Source organism: Schistocerca nitens, chromosome 1 (assembly GCF_023898315.1).
Source record: "Schistocerca nitens isolate TAMUIC-IGC-003100 chromosome 1, iqSchNite1.1, whole genome shotgun sequence".
Classification (NCBI taxonomy): domain Eukaryota; kingdom Metazoa; phylum Arthropoda; class Insecta; order Orthoptera; family Acrididae; genus Schistocerca; species Schistocerca nitens.
In genome coordinates, this window is record NC_064614.1 from 723927814 (window position 1) to 723936915 (window position 9102).

The window sequence follows — 9102 nt, forward strand, 5'->3', positions numbered from 1 at the left end:
ATCGGCACGAAGACAATCTCGGAAGCTCCCTTTCCTTTTTTTTTCTAACAACCACCAGAGAGAGTACTACAAAGAATACTTATGCGCTCATGGCATAGCTATTGTATGAACTACTTTTCGCATGGATTCTGCGAGTATGAAGATAGAAAATTAGTTAACGTCATTCAAGGGTAGAATTGTATCTGAATAATTCATCGAATATAAAGAGAAATTACATGGTGACAGTATTTCTCTTTAAAACTTTTAATCTTTCAACTGCATTGAATGGCACGTTTGCTGCAACAATGACTCAATACAGTCAAGATGAAATTAGGTTTTGTTTGTTGCATTTGGTTTAGCCACAAACGTGTGTTTGAAGTTTGATTTATGTTTTTAATTTGCCTGGTGTTTAATCCCTGCAACATGCTGACTTCAATGCAACCTCTGTTCACAACGTGCCTAAAATAAAAAGAAATGAGAAATGATTTGTGGAAAAATTTAGGCACGAGATCTACTTAGCAAAATTAACCTACATTAAGGATTTGGAAACAATATTTTTGCATTCGCATGTCTCTGGTCCCATTTAACTCAGAGACAATGTTATCTCTGTTCTCTGAGTGGGTGTAACAGATAAAAGGTTAACATTTTACTTACGCCTTTGTTGCACACATTTCATTCAATAACTGTTCCGTCTGCAGAGAAATTAGGAAAATCTTGTAACCACTGACTAATCAGAGATGATTTGAATCTTGCTGCTTTCGGCATGCTTGACTTTCTACGAACACACTGTCGCTGTGAAATATTTCACCACATCCAAGCAGCACGCTGACCCACTGAATGAAGACGTTGAGGTGTTCTAAGCAGGCTGTTCCGACAGGGCAGGAAGGCGCAGGAGGCAGATGACAAGGCTCCTCCTTGCCCTTCCGGGCCATTTGACGGTCCACAGCGAGAGACAACGCTCTGCGGAGCAGTGCGGGCTGGAACAGCCTGGCGTTTGCTGTCATCGTCTGACTCACGACTGGCGTTCACGCATGCAAACAAACCACTTATCATTCAACTACTGTTTTCCAAGAAGCCGGGAAGACCAGAAGAGTGGTTTTAGTGATAGAAGTTTTATTTCACTGGATTTTTAAAAGTTAGAGACAGTAGATATTTTTAGGATTTTTAAAAACGAGATACAATCACGTTTTAACAAGGGATTAGATATATTAGAAACTATAATATTACAATTTTCCATAAAATATTTTCGTAATTTCTAGCTGAAAGACCACAAGAGAATGTTAGTCGTAAAATATTTTATTTAATTGGATTTTTAAAATTCAGGTACAGTCAGGTACTAATCTGAAATTAGTTATTTTTAAGTGCTATAAAACTAGCATTTTCCAAATAAATATCTTTTCTCTGCCGCATAAGAGAAACGTTCTTCTCGTTGAACAAGTTCTTATCTATGAAGCCCTCCATTATGTTGTATGAAACACATTTCGATGCGCACAATTTTGGATACAAGCCAATCGGAGTCACTTCTGGTGCAGAATGACGTCCTTGCAGTCGATAACTTAAATTTATTTCTTCTATTGGACTTAGTACGTGTAAATTATTCACACAGTTTCATTAATATTGCAAATGGTTGAAATGGCTCTGAGCACTATGGGACTTAACATCTGAGGTCATCGGTCCCCTAAAACTTAGAACTACTTAAACCTAACTAACCTAAGGACATCACACACATCCATGCCCGAGGCAGGATTCGAACCTGCGACCGTAGCGGTCGCGAGGTACCAGAATGAAACGCCTAGAAATGCCCGGCCACAACGGACGGCTCATTAACATTACAGACTGACAGCAAGAGCATCATTCGTTCTATACTAGCAAATGGCAGAACACGAACGAGGTCAAGTACCTGCAACACATCGCTTTCAGTCGAGTCACATTACTCGTGTTCATCCGCCATGCCTCATCGTTTGTGGGCCATTCCTGACTGCGTCATTGCTATTGTGGAGGTAAGGAACATGACGGTGTCCGAGTGAATGGCGCGGTATGGCTTTCCTGAGTACACTATGTGACGAAGCAGGATGCAGGAAGCAGGAAAATGCGACAGATGTATCAAATTGGACACTGGGTTGTAATAGGACCTTTACATGGTAATGAACTGGTCAACACGTCATATGAAACTCCTTTAGTAAACGTGGTACAGGTGAAACGTGCTGCTGCATTTTTCAGACATTTCCCAGGTCCGCGGATACGCCTACACGCCGGCTTCGGGAGGCCAGGCTTTCTTGCAAACGAAAAATCATTAAGGAGAGAGTCTAACGTTCATCGACTCTCCATAGCCGTTACCAGGCAGTACATCACCAGGAATGTTTAGTCAGACTTAACAGGTTTAATGTTACTGTTTACGTCGTTAAAATAAACAGTACTCCCATTTTATCACCAATGGGTATGTGTTCCAAGAACCAGCATGCTGGTTCCTCAGAACTTACTTGAAAAATATGTTATCACTCTGCAAAATCCAACAGTGGGCACTTGGAGAATTTAATAATGCATCCCTCAACTTTTCGGCTTTCTTGAGCAGTCAATCGCTCTCTAGTTTCGGTATTTATGTTAATGAACATTTCAGAAAAACCTGCTCCCATTTACTTGTTGACAATAATTTAATATTTTCTCCGTATTTATTGTATGTCCCACCTCACCTGCAGATATGCGTCGATACATCGAACAGTTTGTCTACAATTTGCGGCTCCTGAGGTGCGTTTATTACAAGGTTACGCTTCCGGTTTAGAGGGAACCAATAAAAGTATTCTCCTCAATACGAGGACACAGTCTAAGCATGAGCGTATCGCTTGCACCTTTTGTTCCTGTATGCCAACCTGCTGAATTCTAGCGGAATTATTTTGCACCTACGGGTTCCCTATCGATATTCCACCTACGCACGTAACTCTCCAACAGTGAAATTGGCCGTTGTGTTTCCAACTAATAACGGAAATTACGCAAAAAAAATTACACAGGAGCTCGTGATTGCTTAGTAACTCTATTATTGAAATGACTGGTGCTATTTTCTGTAATTTGATGAATTATGTGATGGAATAGTGTTCACGTCATGTGTATTAGGTGTAGCGGTCCCACGCACAGGCGAATGCATTTATCTTCGACAGTTCTGATATTTCTATATTATCAGTAGTTAAATTACAGCGTTCATATCTTTGTCGATTCAGTAAAACAAAGACCAAGTTATCACTTCACGCAATACACGAAATGTTTTCAATGAGAATATTACAATGCAATTTCTATGGAATGGCAGCATTTCTTACTCTCAGTCGAGAGCAATTTGTGGTTGATGATGGTGGCTACTTTCAGTGACCAATCACGGTTTATTTTGCGTGAGGTATAGGGCAAAAATTAAGAATTTTCGTTCACAATAACATACGAGGTACGAATATAATTTCTTGTCATACTGTAGAAAAATATTGATGGGAAAGATTTTTCGGCTGATTACATCTTTGAGTCAAATCATACCAAATAACATGGGTAGCTGGAATATCGAGGCACGCAAAAGGGTAGTTCCGTAACTGCGGTCCACTGTAGTACAGAGCTTTAATATCCTAAGATATTCATACAGTTACAATGACAAGATATGTTTCGACCCGCTTTGGAAATGATTTTCATGTACATGGCCCTTTCTATCAAAACTTGGCAGACGTTTCGAATCAGTGCATGCAAGTCTTGCACCTAAAAATGATTATTTCAAACTTGTACTGTTCGACTAATAAAGAGAACTACATGAAGTTACCATTCGTCGTAATGAACTGAAAGGTCATTTGAAGATGACTTGGAAAGCACACAGAAGTTAGCCGAACCACTGGAACTATTTAATTTTTTGTGTCACTGTGATCTGAAAAGTACATACATTATGCGCAAACTCGACGAATTCTCTGGTTCTTCCATACAAATTGAATCTACAATTGTGGAAACAGATGAGTTTATTATTTAATAACATTCCTATTCTAAATCGAAGTTAGTGAAAGGTGCTTCTGTTGCACTGCTCTATAAGTGTTTGTTAAAATATGGAAGAAATTCCGCTCTGAACTACGCTCTTGTGGTATGAAAAATAGCTTGAAGACATCAGTTGCATTCAACGCTGCACACCTCAATGCCATGATTGAAATAGTGCGGAAAGTATCGAACATACTATGTATCTATGTTTTTCTTGTGCGTATGGCTACAAGTTGACCATTTATGGATCATTGAATAGCGCTGTCTATTAACTTTCATAAAATTTAAAAGTTCGGAAAACATAGCGTTTTCGTCAGAGTAAAATAAAAACGGTATTTGATTAAACAACAACAAATAAGTGTCAGATTTAATTATATGTTATAAAAGAGATTGTTAACAGAGATTAATGAGACCTGCCGCAATTATCACATTTATAGTAACAACTCGCCACAAATGATAATTAATGAAGTGGAGTAGGCTGAAATTAAGGAAAAAAGCTTTCAAAGAATCAGCGCACAATGTATCGAGGCACTCAATTACGCAGTAATTATTAGGTGTGTCCGATTTCTCTGGTGTCGTAGATACTGCGATACTGAATACCAAGCTGGAGGACCAATTGAGGAGGAATGTAGATCCATGAAAAGAGTAATTTCGGAAATAAGACAAATATAGTTGTAAGAAAAGATTTCTGGAGAAATTGTAAGTAACATATGTAGTTCAATCGATCCACCACAGAAGGACTTATAATTAAAGAAAAGAAAGTAAACCAGCACTATTGTCGTTTAAAAATGAAGGTAATTTTTAATTGTAATACAGATAAAATGATATGACTGAAAGAAAACCGTGAAGAAATGACATCGTTTCGAAAGAAGTAAATAATGTCTGCAGATGCACACACTTAATAAGATGACACAAAGTTGTAATTTTATCCTGTACAACCTTTGCCGTTTATTACTATGTACATTTAAAAATTTCTGACAGGTTTATTATTTCGTATTATGCTCTTTAATTCAAATTGAACAGTTCGATCATTGATTTATCAGTCATAGCTACCTGCAGCAATAGTATGCTAACCCATTTTGCTCTGTTGAGTAAATGACATCGTGTGAAAGTACAATGCGTAGTTAATTAGGTAAGACTAGTATCATCGAATCAGGCGAATGTGAATGAAGTATTCCTTCGAAGAACAAGTCGATATGCTTCTCATGTACGGACAATGCCAACGAAATTCACTGAGAGCTAGAGACTTATACGCTGAAAGATATCCTCAACGTACTCACCCTACACGTCGTACATTTAAATATGTGTGTGATAAATTGAGAACAACTGGATCTTTCAGGCACAGGAAACATATCCGGCAAAGAAAAGTTACTAACGAGGAAACGGAAATTGTTACTATTGCCACTGTGGTTCGAGATCCTGGTGTTAGTTCGCGTCATATCACAAGGGAAGAGTACTGTTGTTCCTGTTCTGCATTGCCATAAATACCATCCTCACCATATCCGTCACCACCAAGAATCAACTGGTACGGATAGTATGCGTCGCATTGAATTCTGCCGATGGGCTCAACTTCAGGTTCAGAGGAAGACACATTTATTAATTTGACTTTATTAATGACGAGGCTACATTCAAGAACCATGGAACCATCTGTATAACATGCATTATTCGGCAACTGAAAATCCACGGTGGCTGCGGCAAGTTGCACACCAAAAACGGTGGTCGGTGGATGTATGGTGTGGGATTATGGAGGACAGAATTATAGGCCCCTACTTCGTCGAAGGAAATCTCAATGGTAGGAAGTATACCACATATCTGCAAGAAACATTGTATCTGTTATTGGAAGAAATATCGTCGAATGGCGTTTACATGTGAATGGCGCATTAGGTGGATACGTCGTATTCGACGAAAATTTACTATTTGCACGATACGAGAGAGAATTGTCGGTAAGTGCCGAAGTGGTAAGGAATACCACCCAATCCATGGTGAGAAGGTTGCAGCACTGCGTTGTTGCCAATGGTCATCACTGGTAACACCTGTAAATATACGTTCATGCCACCTTTTTTACCTTCGTTGAGCTCCAAAGACCATACTGTTACACATCACTGGATTCGTCTCGATAGCCGCTATCAGAAAATAAGTACCAACCTATAGCATCCCAATTAAAAAAAAAAACAAACTAAGTTGACCTTCATATCTCTGAAGCGACTCCACCCAGCAACAAGAAACCAAGGTCATATTACGACGCCCGTTGTCCCATGCAACTTTTGTCCCACAAACGTTTCAGCTACTATCATACTTTCGGAGTTATTCTAGGTGGCAATAGTTAGTGAGGCATCCTGCATACACTATTTTCTGAAGTTCAGTCCGTATTGATCGTCTTCAGAATTGGGTAAACACAGTTCGCTAATCGTATAAAGTCCACATGTGTAAAATTCGTGCAGTCTTAACAATGATACAAAGTAGGTACGTCGTTCACATATAAAATGTAAGTACCATATGGAAATGGTAATAGATATGCTTCCTCTTGGAAAACCCTATTTCACAAGTCGTTCACTCGGGTCTGAAGATGGTCATTACTGACCAAAGTTAATAATAACATGATATACAGGGTGTTTCAAAAATGACCGGTATATTTGAAACGGCAATAAAAACTAAACGAGCAGCGATAGAAATACACCGTTTGTTGCAATATGCTTGGGACAACAGTACATTTTCAGGCGGACAAACTTTCGAAATTACAGTAGTTACAATTTTCAACAACAGATGGCGCTGCAAGTGATGTGAACGATATAGAAGACAACGCAGTCTGTGGGTGCGCCATTCTGTACGTCGTCTTTCTGCTGTAAGCGTGTGCTGTTCACAACGTGCAAGTGTGCTGTAGACAACATGGTTTATTCCTTAGAACAGAGGATTTTTCTGGTGTTGGAATTCCACCGCCTAGAACACAGTGTTGTTGCAACAAGACCAAGTTTTCAACGGAGGTTTAATGTAACCAAAGCACCGAAAAGCGATACAATAAAGGATCTGTTTGAAAAATTTCAACGGACTGGGAACGTGACAGATGAACGTGCTGGAAAGGTAGGGCGACCGCGTACGGCAACCACAGAGGGCAACGCGCAGCTAGTGCAGCAGGTGATCCAACAACGGCCTTGGGTTTCCGTTCGCCGTGTTGCAGCTGCGGTCCAAATGACGCCAACGTCCACGTATCGTCTCATGCGCCAGAGTTTACACCTCTATCCATACAAAATTCAAACGCGGCAACCCCTCAGCGCCGCTACCATTGCTGCACGAGAGACATTCGCTAACGATATAGTGCACAGGATTGATGACGGCGATATGCATGTGGGCAGCATTTGGTTTACTGACGAAGCTTATTTTTACCTGGACGGCTTCGTCAATAAACAGAACTGGCGCATATGGGGAACCGAAAAGCCCCATGTTGCAGTCCCATCGTCCCTGCATCCTCAAAAAGTACTGGTCTGGGCCGCCATGTCTTCCAAAGGAATCATTGGCCCATTTTTCAGATCCGAAACGATTACTGCATCACGCTATCTGGACATTCTTTGTGAATTTGTGGCGGTACAAACTGCCTTAGACGACACTGCGAGCACCTCATGGTTTATGCAAGATGGTGCCCGGCCACATCGCACGGCCGACGTCTTTAATTTCCTAAATGAATATTTCGATGATCGTGTGATTGCTTTGGGCTATCCGAAACATACAGGAGGCGGCGTGGATTGGCCTCCCTATTCGCCAGACATGAACCCCTGTGACTTCTTTCTGTGGGGACACTTGAAAGACCAGGTGTACCGCCAGAATCCAGAAACAATTGAACAGCTGAAGCAGTACATCTCATCTGCATGTGAAGCCATTCCGCCAGACACGTTGTCAAAGGTTTCGGGTAATTTCATTCAGAGACTACGCCATATTATTGCTACGCATGGTGGATATGTGGAAAATATCGTACTATAGAGTTTCCCCGACCGCAGCGCCATCTGTTTTAGAAAATTGTAACTACTGTAATTTCGAAAGTTTGTCTGCCTGAAAATGTACTGTGGTCCCAAGCATATTGCAACAAACGGTGTATTTCTATCGCTGCTCGTTTAGTTTTTATTGCCGTTTCAAATATACCGGTCATTTTTGAAACACCCTGTATATGTACACAGAAATGGCAAACGGAATTACTGCTGAATGAACAGAATGGGTTTAACCTGAATGCTTATTTCAATATATTCAGAAATTCACTAGTTCGAACAGCTTCAAACGCCCCTTCGGCTTGGCGTGCGGTCGTTTGCGGAGGCCGCCAGCGACGACGAGATTGGTCCTTTCTCCCCAACTTCCGCCGTAGGAAAACAAGAACGTCAGACAGAGAAGCCACGACGTGCCGCCATTGAGACCACACTCCGGATGTATGGTTCAAATGGCTCTGAGCACTATGGGACTTAACTTCTGAGGTCATCAGTCCCCTAGAACTTAGAACTACTTAATCCTAACTAACCTAATGACATCACACACAACCATGTCCGAGGCAGGATTCGAACCTACGACCGTAGCGGTCACGCGGTTCCAGACTGAAGCGCCTAGAACTGCTCGGCCACAGCGGGCGGCCTCTGTATGTATTATCGACTATCGATAATTTTAATTTCATAATAATAGTCGCGGTTTCATTAATTACCTTGCAGTTATGGTTACGGTAATTGGTTTATCATGCTGTGAGGTTTCGTTTTATAGATGCAATTTTATTCTTCAACTTTTTTACTGGCTTTTACATAATTGTGTGTTTTACTTTGCCAGGCTAGAAACTTCACGTTATTAGTATTTGCACTTTTTATGTGGATTTTATGTATGAATCTAATTCCATGTGTAGGACGTCAATACATGTTTTATTGTCACACGCTCGTTTTGCTATGTGAAGTAATTTTAATTACTGCCCCTAGTACTGCATTTTAACCTTTACATTTGCGATACCGTTTAACCATGTAGCCTAGCTGTAGTGCCCTCTGCTGGCCGCAGTTTATTTCTATAAATATCAAACGCATTCTCATCATTACCTGCAGTTACTATGTGCCTACATTTTCAGTTTGACGTTGATACTACGTCAGAATGTTTTATGGTATGTATGGCTCGTATACG